Genomic DNA, 15,726 nt, shown 5'->3' on the forward strand with positions numbered 1-15,726 from the left:
CAATTCTAGTCCCTCCTATAGTTGTGGGAAGTTTTGGTGCTGCACACCACTCCATCCCTGGCATTATTTTCATGAACATCAGGCAGAATGGAGGTATAATCCTCTTTATGGAGAGATTGATAAATGTAATTCTGTTTATTCATGCCATTGAATAAGAAAGGCCCCCCATTGTTGAGCTAGGCCGGAAGACGTAGTCCATATTGGACGAACTCAGTTATCAAGCCTTGGTGTTCTCTTTTGTGCCTTTTTATGTGTCTTCTTCTTCTTTTCATATGTGCACATTTAATTTTAAGCTGCAATTTTATATGTAGTTCTTTTCTATACATCTATAAGCGAAAACATCCTGGATCAAGTGGTATCAGAGCAGGGCTTTTTAGATGTGAATTGCATGTTTGCATGCTAACAAGAGGCAGGCTTCAAAGAGGCAAAGGGGATCTAGAACCTTTCGATCTAGAAGCAAGGCGTGCACCTCAAAGGAGAATCATGGCAGAAGATGAAGCTCATGTTGAAGAGGAGCGTAACTTCAGAAAGACTTTCTATTCAATGGAAGAAAATATCAGTCAATTGGTTATAAGACTGGAAAAAGCAGAAGAGAGGAACCTAGAAGGACAAGGTTCAGCACATGGGAATGGTGGTGAAGAACCCCCTCCTTCTCCTTCTGGTAGTGAAGGTCCTTCCTCTCACCACCATAATCAAAGAAATCTAAAGGATACATCTAAGAAACCTTTCTTTAAATTAGATGTTAAATTTGATCTTCCTATGTTTAATGGTGAAAGTAGCATAGAAAATCTTAACAATTGGATTAGGAAGATTGAGGTTTATTTTAGGATTCAACAAATCGTAGAGGATGAGCGAAGATCCAGCTGACCTCTCTACGGTTTGGCAGCAAAGCTCTCGTTCGGTGGGAGAGAAAACTGCATAGTAGTAAAAATGTGGGTAAGCTCTTTTCCTCATGGTTTGATTTTACTTCTACGTTAAAGGAACAGTTTTATCTCTTAGGATACAAATAGAAAGCTTTGATGAATTGGAAATATTTAAGGCAAGGCAAAGGGCAGGATGTTTAGAGTTTTATAGAAGAATTTAGGAAGCAAGCATTGAATTTGGGTATTGCACTAGATACACCTGAAGTTGTAACTAAGTATATTGGCTCACCGCATAGTTATATTAGGAATTCATTATTACTGTTTGAACCAACCACTATTGACTCAGCTAGTGTGAAAGAAATTCATATTGAGAACAGGGGCAAGAATAAAAGAGAGGACCAGTCCAGAGAGTCACCGTTCAAACCTCCCAATGGAAAATCCAAAGAAAAATGGAAAGGGAAGGAGAAGAAAACAGTAGCAGCCAAAGAGGGATAGCGGCCTTATTGCAATCATTGCAAAAAAGAAGGCCATGATGATGATCATTGTTGGAAGCAGTACCTAGACAAGCGTCCAAAGAAATATGGAGGAAAAGGGAAGCAAAAAATAGTGGCAACAACACAACAATACCTTGGATTGGATTCAGGAGATGAAGCGCTGGTTACAACAGAAGGAACAAAAGATACCCTTACACCTCCTGCTGATTCTTAATCACATGGAAGCACCAGTTCTGTAGATGAGTCCCTTTCAAATGATAGAAAAATAATTGAATTATTTCATATCAGAGTTGTAGTAAATCACACCAAAGTAGAAACTCTGTTTGATACAGGGTCCCAAGCAAATTTAATTGCAGAATCCCTGGTAAAGAAGCTTGGCTTAAAAACAAAACCACACCCAAAGTCTTACCCTCTAGGATGGATACATGATAAAGCTAAATTGAATGTAACCCAGTAGTGTAAGGTAAAATTTGTGATTACTTCTAAGTTGGTAGATGATGTAGAGATGGATGTTATATCGCTGGACATCTATGGCATGGTATTGGGGAGCCCCTACATATATGACAGAAAAGTTGTCTTCTTCTGCCATGAGAATAAATACCACATCACGAAGGATGGGGTTGAATGTATAGTGCGGGCTCATTAGAACAAAATTAACGCCAACCTCGTAAGTGTTGGGTAGATGAAATAGTTAGTGAACTCCAGCAAGGCATGCATGCTTATGGTCGTCAGAGAAAAGGAGGCTGAATTCACAGACGCGTTCCAAGGCAGCGATGGTAAGCATAAACGAATTGATGGATTTAATTGCTGATTATAATGCATTGTTTCAGGAGCTACAGGGACTACCTCCACAGAGGGAGATCCAACATGAGATCTACCTATTGCATGACGCCCCTCTGCCAAATATCAACATGTACAGAATGTCAGCAATTGAAACGGAGGAAATAAAGCGTCAAGTGCAGGAATTGCTAGACCAAGGCGTGATCAAGCTGAGCTCCTCGGGTCGCCGATTATTCTAGTGCCAAAGAAGGACGTCAGTTGGAGGATGCGCATGGACTACCACGCGCTCAACAAAATATCAGTAAAAAATCGCTATCCCATCCCACGCATAGATGATTTATTGGATCAATTAAAAAATGTTGTATATTTCACAAAATTGGATCTGTGCAGTGGCTATCACCAGGTCTGAATTGCAGAGCAGGACGTGTGAAAAACCACTTTCAAAACCAAGCAGGGGCTGTTCGAATGGATGGTGATGCCATTCGGGCTTTGCAACGCTCTAGCCACCTTTATGCGAGTTATGAATGATATATTTCAGCCTTTCATTGATGAGTTTGTTCTTGTATATTTAGATGATATACTAGTTTTTAGCAAGAATTGGTTTGAACATGTGAGTCATGTAAAGAAAGTGCTTGATGTGCTGAAAAAGGAAAAACTCTTTGTAAAATTGTCAAAGTGTGAGTTCGGGAAAACCTCTTTGGGTTACCTAGGTCATATTGTTGGTCATGGTCAGTTAAAAATTGATCCCGCTAAAGTTGAAGCAATTGTAAATTGGCCTAAGCCTACTAGTGTAACTGAGGTCCGTAGCTTTCTAGGTGCAGTCCAGTATTGGAGGAGATTTATTGCTAATTTCTCTATTATTGCAGCACCTTTGCACACATTGACAAGTGTGAAACAAGTCTTCCAATGGGGAGGAAGACAACAAAAGTCCTTCGAAACATTGAAGGAGAAAATCAGCACCGCGCTAGTCTTAGCCTTACCCGATCTCCAACAGCCATTTGAGATCGAAACCGATGCCAGTGGTTATGCCATGGGAGTTGTACTGATGCAACAAAAGAAGCCAATTTGTTACCATTCTGAGAAGTTTTCTCAAGCTGTGATAAACTATCCCACCTATGACAAGGAGCTTTATGCCTTGGTGCAGAGTGTGAAAAAGTGGAAACACTACCTGATCGGCAAGGAGACCATCATCCATACAGATCATCAACCCTTGCAGTACCTTCAGTCACAAACCAAGTTGCAGCAATCTCGTCATTTCAAGTGGATGGGCTTTCTTCAACAATTTCATCTGGTAATAAAGTATAAGAAGGGCACTAGCAAAAAAGTGGTTGATATGCTATCTTGCCCTCCTATTTTTGCTTCTGTTATTTTTGCATAATTCTTCATTATATTTTGAGAGTTATGCTGAAAAATATGCTAACAATGATGAGTTTAAGGAGGTTTATGCAAAACTAACCCATGGTTCACAGATGGATAACTATCATTTGCAAGGGCAATTGTTGTATCACCTTGGTAAGTTGTGTATTCCCACATGAGAAAGAGTACATGTAATTCGAGAGGCCCACACCTCTCTTGTGTCTGGACACTTTGGTGTTGAAAAGATTTTATGTCATTTACAAAGATTTTGTTTTTGACCTCATATGAAAAACAATGTGACTCACTATGTAAAGGGTTGTGTGATGTGTTATGTTTCAAAGCCCTCTAATAGAAAACTCGGGCTCTACACACCACTCCCTATTTCGAGTCATCCATGGGAAAGTGTGTCAATGGACTTTGTAGGAGGTTTACCTTTGTCTAGGAAGAGTCACGACTATTTGTATGTCGTCACTGACGATTTTAGCAATATGTGTATTCTTATGCCTTGTAAAAAGAAGATTACTGTAGAGCAGACTGCTTCTCTTTTCTTTCAGTATGTTTGGGTCCACTTTGGATTACCCACATCAATTGTGTCAGATCGGGACTCTCGCTTCCTTGGAGAGTTTTGGACCAGCCTGTGGAGTATGATGGACACCAAATTGAAAAGAAGCATGACATTTCACTTGTAGACCGACAGACAGACAAAGGTTGTTAACCATACTGTGGTACACTTATTATGAGGCTATTATGGGAAACATCCCAAGTTGTGGGATGAACATCTCCCCTATGTACAACATTCCTATAACTGAGCAGTGCATTCATCTACGCAACGTTCACCATTCAAGACATGTTTTGGTTACCTACCAAATGACCCTTTTGATATGGTCTTCGGAAGGGAGGATGGTTCCAGTGGACGTAATGATAAGGGAAAATCTCAGTAGTTCATTCAGCAAATCTAATTGATTCACCAAGCAGTGCAAGAGAAGTTGGAGAAAAGTCAAGCCCGTTACAAGGCTCGACATGATAAACACCGAGTCGACCATCAATTCCAAGTGGGTGACAAAGTGTGGTTCCACATTAGCAAAGACAGGATGAAGGGAGAAGGAAAGAAGTTGCGACCAATCCAATATGGACCATTCACCATATTGGAGAAGATTGGGAACAATGCCTTTCATCTTGACTTGTTGGTATATATGCAGATGTACTCAGTGGTGAACGTGGAGAACCTAAAGCTATATGAACCTCCTTTGATCATGGACACTGATGAGGTGGGCACAGTTCCTACCTTCGATGATTTTGCACCAAAATATCTCGATGAGTTGCCCGAAGACACCATCCTCGATAGAAGAACTAGAAATTCATAGTGAGGAGATGTAGAATACCTCCGAGTTAGATTCAAAGGAATGCATCCCAATAAGGCTAGATGGCTGGAGAAAGAGAAAGTGAGGTCACAGTTCCCTCACTTGCCAATTGACTAATGCAGAAATTTTGGCGGTCCAAAAGCTCCTCAATGGGTAGGATTGATCCAGGTGGATCTTCAGATACAATGGCATGGAAAAAATTAGAAAATCAAAGTGATAAGAAGGAAGTCAACTCAGGATCAAAGCGGAGGTATCGTCTTCTTGATCCCAACGACGCAAACGGTACTTCAATACGAGTCCAGATGATGAAGTTATTGCAAAAAGAAGGGCTCTTCAATCCTTAAGAAAATGAGGATTTTCCTTTAAAAATGGGTCTTAAAAGCCTTAAAGGCAAATCACAATCAGAGGTCACATGAGGGCAGACTTAAGCATTGGGCCATGGAACCCTCGAGCGCCGATCTTCGATCAGAACAGATCGACAGATCTGAGGCCATCACAATCGGTGGTTATATATATATGTGTGTGTGTGTGTGTGTGGATATCAGCAAATGGACAATGCGATCGGCGATTAATCGGATCGGCATAACCTCCAACAGACACCCGGGGCGATATATGCCCAAGATGTCGTCGTGATCGGTGGACGCCGATATCGGCGATCGGCAGTCGGTCTTTCACGAGGACTAGGCCAAGGACACAATGAAACATCGATTCGCGACCTCAGCGCGGACCTGATACAAACTACAAGCCCGATTTAACGGTATTTGAGGTCCGGGTATATGGTTTTTGGCAGATTTGGTGTGTTTGTTGAGATTTTGGAAGCCTTATCCAACAATGATAAAAAGTCCATTTTCAGGAACGGTTGCGCCCGCTGATCCTTCCACATTACCAACCTCTCTTATTAACCAGGCATGCCCTATTTTAAATGGGATCTTGTCCGAAAATCCTTTATAAAAGAGGATCAATGGAAGAGCACGAGGGGGAGGAAATTTTAATGGTTGCAGCACGCTGTTTCATAGAGGCTGAGAGCATCTGTTGAGCTGTTTTGAATAGTTACACAATTCCAGTCCCTCCTACAGCTGGAGGAAGCTTTGGTGCTGCACACCACTCCATCTCCGGCATCAAGGATAATTTTAGGGGCGAATGTTCGCCCTTTGGCGAAATTAAGGGGTTTTAAATTTTTAGTGGGCAAATATTTTGTATCATAGTACATTTTTACAAATCACCTCAAATAGCCCACCTTATTTTAAGGGAGAGGGTAAAAAAGGTAAATTTAGCCCTTGAAATTAGGACTTACAACCTTCCATTCGCCCATTTTCAAGAATAGGTTTTATTTAAGTGAATCCATTCGCCCATTTTCAAGAATAGGTTTTATTTAAGTGAATCCTATGGGCCAAATACCATATTTATAAAAGAGGTATTGTAAATTAATAAAAATATAAATAAATGAGAGGTATGGTAAATAAATAAAACATTTTTTATATTTACTCCATAAGTCACCTTATATACAAGTAAGGGTGTAAACAAATAAAAATATAAGTAAAGTGGAGGTATGGTAAATAAATAAAACGTCTTTTTATACTTACTCAAAAGGTATGGTAAATAAATAAAAATATAAATAAACTAGACGTATCGTAAATAAATAAAACCTTTTTTTATATTTAGTCCATAACCTTCGTTCTATTTATGAAGGCTCAAGGAAGAGGTTTTATTTAAGTGAATCCTATGGGCCAAATACCATATTTGTAAAAGAGGTATGGTAAATTAATAAAAATATAAATAAACGAGAGGTATGATAAACAAATAAAACATTTTTTTATATTTACTCCATAAGTCACCTTATATTTACGAACACTCAAAAAATGGGTTATATTTAGGTGAAACCTATGGCCAAAATACTATGGGACAAATACCATGGACTAGATTGTTATTAATACCATGCAAAAAACCATTATTAACCCTAATATTAGAATTAATAAAAATAAAAATGGCACATGGTATTGACCCATGGTATTCACCAAAATGGCACATGGTATTGACCCATGGTATTCACCTGGAATGTAGCCTATTTAAATGGGGGAATTAAACCATCATGTAGCCTATGCTAAGATTCACTAGGACTTTACAAAGTTTTATTATTTAGTGAAAGACTCACCAAGATCTTACAAGATTTTATAATTGAGTAAAATATTCGCCATGCCTGGTGAGAGATTCGCCAAAAAATTATATATACATATTATGTTATTGATAAAATCGCCTTCCATTTTTCCTATATAGCATGGAGATTCGCCCATTTATTATATTTATAAATTTAGGGGGGGTTCTTAAAATTTTCCCTGTCCGGCATTCATTTCATAGCTATTTGGAAAAATGGAGGTATAAGCCTCTTTATGGACAGATTGATGAATGTAATTCTGTTTATTCATGACATTTAATAAGAAAGGCCCCCCATTGTTGAGTTGGGCTCGGAGACGTAGTTTGTATTGGATGAACTCCATTATCAAGCCTTGGTGTTATCTTTTGTGCCTTTTTATGTGTCTTCTTCTTCTTTTCATATATGCACATTTATGTGTTAAGTTGCAATTTTATATGTAGTTCTTTTCTATACATCTATAAGCGAAAACATCTTGGATCATAAAGATAAGGACTTCCTAAGAAAACTCCACATATGTCTACTGGAACCACATCTAATTCCAATTTATCAATGTAATTAGCTATAATGGAAATTCTTAATCGACACTGTTGGGACTCAGAAATGTCATATTTTCATCCACCTTTTTCTTCACTATTCCTTACATTTCATCATCCCATTAACCTTTTATCATATCATTTTCATAAGTACATTTGGGTTTCACCTTCTTATTTTCCATTTTATTCATTTTTGTATTACAAGTGAATTTATGATTAAATATTAGAAAATATACATCTTTTTATATATATCTCAAGAATATGTGAGTTTTGTGATGTGTAGGAAATATGTGAAGAATTAATATCTCCTCCACCATATTAAGGAGATAATTATGCAAGCCTATTCCTAATGAGAAAATCATGGAGGATTTGGTTGGCATATCTTATCCTATTCCTAGGGAGAAAATCATGGAGGATTTGGTTGGCATATCTTATCCAATTCCTAAGGAGAAGATCATGGAGGATTTGGTTGGCATATCTTATCCAAGATATGTGAGAGATTTATGGAGGATTCAAAGGGATCATATTTTGTAGTCTTTCATATTCATACACCATGCATTTCCTTACATTCATTTTTGGACGCTCGAAGTCATTCCCTTTCCATGATTACATTGCCTTGTTTTCCTCACCATGCTGATCCACACTGCTTGTCTGTGAGTTCTTTCCATTTATAATCCTACCAAATCTTTTTGTATAAACTCGCGTTGACTGATGTGGGATTCCTTAAGGCTCACCTTTCAACAAGTCTTGCCCCATCGACATTAACACCTTATCTGGGAAATAGACTAGAGTTCCTTTTGAGTACTTAGAGGCTTGCATGCCTTAATGGAAAGTTCTCTCGCTGACGATCATGGGAATACATCAATGTCCCTTGATCTTCAGATCTTGCAAGTGGATCGACCTCAACACATCCATTCGCACTTCGCAAGATGTTCTCGGGTACCTTGGCACTCATTGACATCAATGGTGAGTTGCCTCGCATTGGTTAACGACATACATCAATGGCCAGTAATCCAATGATTTCTACTTATGCTTGACATCGACACATTCTTTCGCATGATTAGAATTGTACGAAGAAGTTTAGTAGCAGGTGAAGACTATACACTTTTTCACGACTCCCTCAGCAATTACAGCAGCATGAATTCTGATCTATGAGAGTACCACAATTCCACTTTCAGCATTTATCTTTTCCATGATTCAGCATCAACAGTTCAGATTCCTTCATTTCCCAGGATCCAGTAACAACAACATCAGTCACATTTTCCTGATCCAGCAGCAGCAACAACAACTACATTCCTCTTGCATAGTTCATCATTCTTGGGTAAGTAGAGGTATGTTGTTTTCTAATCTTTAATCATGCAATTCCTTATATGCTAACTTGAATATTTTGGAAAATTCCCTCACCATGCTACATTTCCTTTCATGAGCCATGTCAAGTTGCATGAGGACATGCAACCAATTCAGTTGAGGGGGGGGGGGGAGAACTATATTCACTTCCATGATTCCATTTCTTCACCACACTACATATTCACTTCCATGATTCCATTTCTTCACCACTATCACTCCATCTTTTCTCATTTACCATTCACCAACATTTATTTTCCAATGATACTTTGTTGCACTTTGCTTCATACGAAATATTGGCATGCTTCATTAATATTACAAAAGGGCTTTCTTATGCACATTGATAGCTTATGATTTCCAGTGAATGTTTACATTATTATTGAAGAAAAGAGAACATAAAACGAAATGAATGTTGTTAACACAAGAACCAACATTCTTTGTATTCATGGTTGTCACACAAGAACCAACCATAAGAAAATGTAAGTTGTTACTCATGTATTTCACATATCCTGGAAACATTCATTATTAAAGACATCATCATGTAAAGCCAAAGTTGTTCAAGATGCCAAATGTTCTTAAAGAGACCCATGCATGGTTGCATGAGGACATGCAACAAGTTCAGTTGGGGAGGATGTTGGGACTCAGAAATGTCATATTTTCATCCACCTTTTTCTTCACTATTCCTTACATTTCATCATCCCATTAACCTTTTATCATATCATTTTCATAAATACATTTGGGTTTCACCTTCTTATTTTCCATTTTATTCATTTTTGTATTACAAGTGAATTTATGATTAATTATTAGAAAATATACATATTTTTATATATATCTCAAGAATATGTGAGTTTTGTGATGTGTAGGAAATATGTGAAGAATTAATATCTCCTCCACCATATTAAGGAGATAATTATGCAAGCCTATTTCTAAGGAGAAAATCATGGAGGATTTGGTTGGCATATCTTATCCTATTCCTAGGGAGAAAATCATGGAGGATTTGGTTGGCATATCTTATCCAATTCCTAAGGAGAAGATCATGGAGGATTTGGTTGGCATATCTTATCCAAGATATGTGAGAGATTTATGGAGGATTAAAAGGGATCATATTTTGTAATAATGAGAAAGTAGTTAAAAATGCTTGAGATATTTGTGGGATCATATTTTGTAATAATGGGAAAGTAGATTAGTGGATGATCATTATGAGTTTGTTACTCATCCCATTGTATAAATAGGAGTACAATCTCCTCCATTTGTAATCTGGAATTTTTTTTAATCTTAGGATTTTGGAGTAAAGGATCATACTTCAATTTTGCTTCTACATCTGAGTCTCCATTGAAGTGGTGTGCTTGTGGAGTTATGGAGGGCCCCATGGCCTGACTTCCATGCTTATTTGTTTATAATTTATTTTATGTTTTTGTTTGATTTCAGCTTTCAAGTTTTGTTAAATGTTCTAATATTGGAAGAGTCTTATTTGAAGGTGTTCTTGAAAGAGAACCGTAAGATCTCATACAATTATTAGATCTAGGTTTATTTTATTTCAGCTTTTAATTTCTTATTAGATGTTCTAATGTTGGAAGAGATCTTGTAGAATATGTTCTTGTAAGAGAATCATAGATCTCAAACAATTGTTAGATCTAAGTTTGATTGGTTATTGAAAGAGATCTTAATGAATATGTTCTTGTAAGGGGACTTTAAGATCTTGGACAAATAAGGAATCTTTCTAGATCTATATATTTTAGAAAAGCACTTCTAAGTTTACCTTCCCGAGTTGACATTAAATTAAGCTCTAATTTGCATATGCATTTTAGACCACACAGACGCTATTTGGTGACTTTTATCTGAGTTGATTTATTTATCCATCCTAATGGGTAAGGTCTTGGATGATTCCGTGTTTCCAAACCTAAACACTTAACTAAATATTCAGAGATTAAATTCACCTGTGATCCACTGTCAAACATTGTATCTATCTTTGTATGCTTAGAAGTTATCCTTATGGTAAACAATTCAACTCTTTTATCCTCATTTGAAGGATTTATGTTTGATGAAGATGCAATAATATTCGAACTTGACCCAGTGTCAAAAGTTTTACCTATTGTAACCATGGAATTTATCCTCCTTTCATCACCTAAATCTGAACCTAGATCTTGCTGGACTGCTAGAATTGCCTTCTTTTCATCCTTCTCCTTAAGGAACTTTTTGGGCTTAAGTTCTAGATGAAGTTTCCAACACTTAGATTCATCATGACCGATTCTCTGGTAATGAGAAAAAGTAGGTCTTTCCTTCTGAGCTATCACTGATTTCTTTCTCTTCGAATTGTTCTTCCCCTTACTGTCATTGGAATCTTTGGTTTCCAACTCTTTGGATGATTGTGATAAAAACTTAAATGCTTTGCCACCTGATTCAATATGTATAGCCTGAACACACACTTCATCAAAATCATCAGGATTAAACATCAATAAAGTATGCTGCAAATATGAATGTAAACTGCTGATGTATTTTAACAAAGTTTCACGTGTATCCAATGAAATACCAAGCGCCAATGCTTTATTTCTGAATTCCTGAGTAAACTCCTGAACACTCTACCCTTTACCTTGCCTCAGAGCCAATCAATCACAGCTTGTTGCATATATCCTAAAGGATAGAATTGCTTCCTAAGAGCTTTTAAAAACTTGGACCATGAAGAGATGACTTTTCCTTTACACCTTACATCTATCTGAGTTTTACTTTCCCACTAGATTAAATTTGTTCCCCCCATTCTAAGTGTAGCTAACTGAATTTTCGTTTTATCATCAGAATTGTTCTGAATACTACAATACACTTCTAACTGCTTAATCTAGTTATCTAACTTTTTGGGATTCATTTCGCCATCATAAATAGGTAACTCAAGTTTCACATTAAGTTTCAAAAGAGATGTTTTGTTAGGTTTCTTATATGCTTCAGATTCTATACTGGAAGAAGAAGAAGAAGAAGGGGATGATGGAGATGATGGAGGTGAAGGTGGTTTGTCAGCCTTGCCTTTACCTTTTTCCTTCTTCGATGTCTGTGAATAAGAAGCTGCATCTCTCGCCTTCTTGTCTTCGTAAATTTCTCCCAACATCTGCTGCATAGTCAAGAATGTTTGCTGAAACTGTTCATCACTCATCTTAGTTTCAGTGTTTTCACCTGCATCAGATCCTGTCATGGTCGACTTATGAATGACTCGTCGCTTTCCAATCTCTGGATCAATCTTCTCAAGGATTCCTTCTCCTCGTTGCGACTTTGACTTGGTTAACATTCAATGGAAAATTCTACAAACGCAACCTACTCTAATACCAAATTATATGATCTGAAATTATCATAAGTTAAAATTGATTAGCCATTAATGAATTGAATGTTAGCTAAAAGTGCGGAAATCGAGGAAACTGCCTGAGAAGAAAGTCTTTACAAAAGCTGATTGAACATAAGAAAGATGCAAAAAAGAAGTGAAAACAGTAAAAAAACAACGATACCAGACAACAAAGTTGATTACGGAGTTCGTCCCTGATGGACTACGTCTTCGGGTCCGCTTTCAAGATGGGTGACCACTTTATTAGGATTGAAACCAAGGAGTTCGATTACACAGAGAATAGACCAGACTGAGTGTGCACATAGGAAATTATGATCACTATCAAAAGGAAGTTCTCTGAACTAACTTTCTAATGCCTACCACAGTTCCCAATTCTGACTCCGGACGCTCCTATTACACTAAAAGAAAAATGCCTATGACCTCCTGGATCATTGTAGCATGGATCAACATGAGGTGTGCAAGGTTTGCATGCATGGAAATTATGTCGAGTCATCTTTTCCTAGCAAAGACAACAGGGCCAAGGGTAGCTTGGACCTTGTTAACTCTAATGTCTATGGTTTATTCTATATAGTATCCCTTAGTGGGTACAAATATCATAGATGATCACTCGAGGAAGACCTAGATATTTTTCATGAAGAAGAAATATGAAGTCTTCTAAAAGTTTCTAAAGTTTAATGCCGTTGTTGAGAACCAAACTGGAAGAAAAATCAAGGCGTTGAGGTCTGATAATTGTGGGGAGTATACCTCAAATGAATTTAAGGAGTTGTGTGCCAAGGAGGGCACCAGGAGGGAGTTTACCACACCATATAACCCTCAATAAAATGAAGTGGAGGGCAAGAATATGGCCATAGTTGAAGTGGCCAAATCCATGTTGCATGACCAGGGGCTATCCAAGTTCCTTTAGGTTGAGGCATGTAATACAATAGTTTTCTTACATCCAGAACCCACACAATGTGTTGGGGCGAGTTACACCAAAGGAGGCATTTACAGGGAAGAAATTGGATGTGTCCCATTTTCACATATTCGCTAGCCTTGCATATTTCCATGTACCAGAGGAGAAAAGGAAGAAGTTAGAGCCCACAATAGAGAAGCGCATCTTTGTGGGCTACAATGAGACATCCAAGGTGTACAAGGTGTATGTTCCAACACATAGAAACATAGTCATTAGGAGAGATGTGAAGCTTGAGGATAGGGCTTTAAAAAATTCCTTAGAGCGTGAGCATGTTACTATACAGGAGGAGGAGCGAGATCCCAAGTAGGAGGCTCAACTAATATCTCAAACTACAATTATTTGTGGGCAGGATGAGGATGAGAGGGACATGCATATGGAAGAGCAAGGAGAGAGAGATGGGTAGATTAGTTGATCTGGGAGTTGCAGGAGCAAGTTGGTGCTCCTAGCACATCAGTCTAACATAGCAGATAGGCACAAAGGTATACAATTTATATGACATTTATGGTGGAGTTATTGGATGTCGAGATTTCCATCAATCAAGAGGAAGCTACTCAGTATGTATGAGGAGATGTCATGGTGGAGAAGTATGGCTCCATCGTGAAGAGTGATGTATGGGAAGTGGTGTCGAGGCCAAAGATAAAATTTGTGGTAGGGTCTTTCTACGTCTATAATGTAAAGCATGGGGCTAATGGGAGCACTAATAAGTATAAGGAAAGGTTCGTAGCTAAGGGATTCTAATAGGTAGAGGGGATTTAGTATGATGATATCTTTTCCCCAGTTGCCAAATATCCATCAAATGTTATATCAATTACAACTATAACAATGCGAATGGGGTGGAAGATCCAACAAATGGACATGACGACAACCTTCCTCAATGGGGTTGTTGAGGAGGATATTTATATTGAGTAGTGAGAGGGATTTGAGACATATAACAAAAAGACACACATACGTAGACTTAAGAGAGCCTTGTATGGGTTCAAGTAGGCTCAATGGGCATGGTATGCTCGAATAAACAATTACCTTTAGGGACTGGGCTTCACCAAGAGTGAAGCATATTCCAACCTTTATTACATTGTTGTTGGAGGTGAAGCACTTATTTTGGTGCTATATGTAGATGATTTGATTTTGACATGTGTAGACAAGCTCATCTAGGAGTGCAAGAGAGATCTTGCAAGAAAGTTTGAGATAAGGATATGGGGCTAATGCACTATTTTCTTGGATTGGAGGTATGGTACGATGATGGCGAGATTTTCTTAGGGAAAGGAAAGTATTCCTTGAAGATTCTAAGGAGGTTTCACATACATGATTGCATGCCTATGATCATGCCTCTAGTAACAAACTAGAGAAAGGTAGATACATCCAAATCAGAGTGAGTAGAAACTTCACTTTACTAACAATTGATTGGGACGTTGATGTATTTGGTGAACACATCACCATACATGTTTTACAGTTAACCCTTTGAACCAGTTTATGGTCGAGCCTACCAAAGCATAGTGGGTGGTTGCTAAGCACCTGTTGAGATATCTCAAGGGAACAATAAAGTATTGATTTTGGTATAGACAAGTTAATGAGATGATGTTTGAAGGCTTAACCAATACAGTTTGGGCAAGAAGCTCCATAGACAAGTAAAACACATCGAAATACACATTAAATATTGTATCAACCATTATTTCTTAATTCAACAAGTAGATATATGTCATTATATACCTTCCATCAACTCCAATATAGAACACGAGACATTTACCTTTCAAATTCAATTAAACTCAAGATTTTCCTCAAATTTTATCCTTTAAAAACTCAAAGGTGTAACGTTGGACCATAAATAAAATTTTATGGCTTCAACTTTACACCAACTGCATATCAATATACCAAAGCATTATATCAAATTATTATTAGGCCGATAGGCCTTCCTATGCATCAACAATCGTCAACACTTTTACTCTCCACTGGATGCGCTGAGCTTTCGGGAAAGTTTGTGAAGTTTATGGCTATTTCGGTTTACGGTTTCGTGGAGTTTATGGCTGTTTCTGTTTACGGGCTCCAATTTCTATTTGTATAGTCAAATTGGCATTGGCAATGGCATCCCCTGTATCCTCATGCCCCCAAAACCCTCCTGGAACTGAAATTGGGATAGAAATTGAAAGTTTTCCTCCTCGTTCTCACAATCTTCGTCCTGCAGTTTCAGCGATTGACGCCTCATCCTCTGCGGCTGCAACGACAGCCTCCACCTCATCTAATTTCCACAACAATCGCAACTTCTATTGTGATGCATTTATCAATCACAGAGGGCTGGATGTTAAGAAAACCTTGGCTATCCATCTCTACCATCGCCTTTGTTTACACAGAATTTGAGTCTTTTTGGACTGACCGAAATTGTATGAGGGAGGAAATGTTTCTTTGCAAATAGAAGCTGCCATTACAACTGCCTCAATCCATGTGGCTATTTTCTCTCGTACATATGTAGCATTGACTTCGTGTTTGAATGAGCTCTTCCTGATGTTGGAGTTGAAGGCTTCTATTATTCCGGTGTTTTACGGTGTAAAACCAGATGATCTTAGTTTGTCGC

Source organism: Pinus tabuliformis, chromosome 3_1 (assembly GCF_031772625.1).
Source record: "Pinus tabuliformis cultivar Carrire ecotype Pingquan chromosome 3_1, CPIR1, whole genome shotgun sequence".
Taxonomy (NCBI): Eukaryota; Viridiplantae; Streptophyta; class Pinopsida; order Pinales; family Pinaceae; genus Pinus; species Pinus tabuliformis.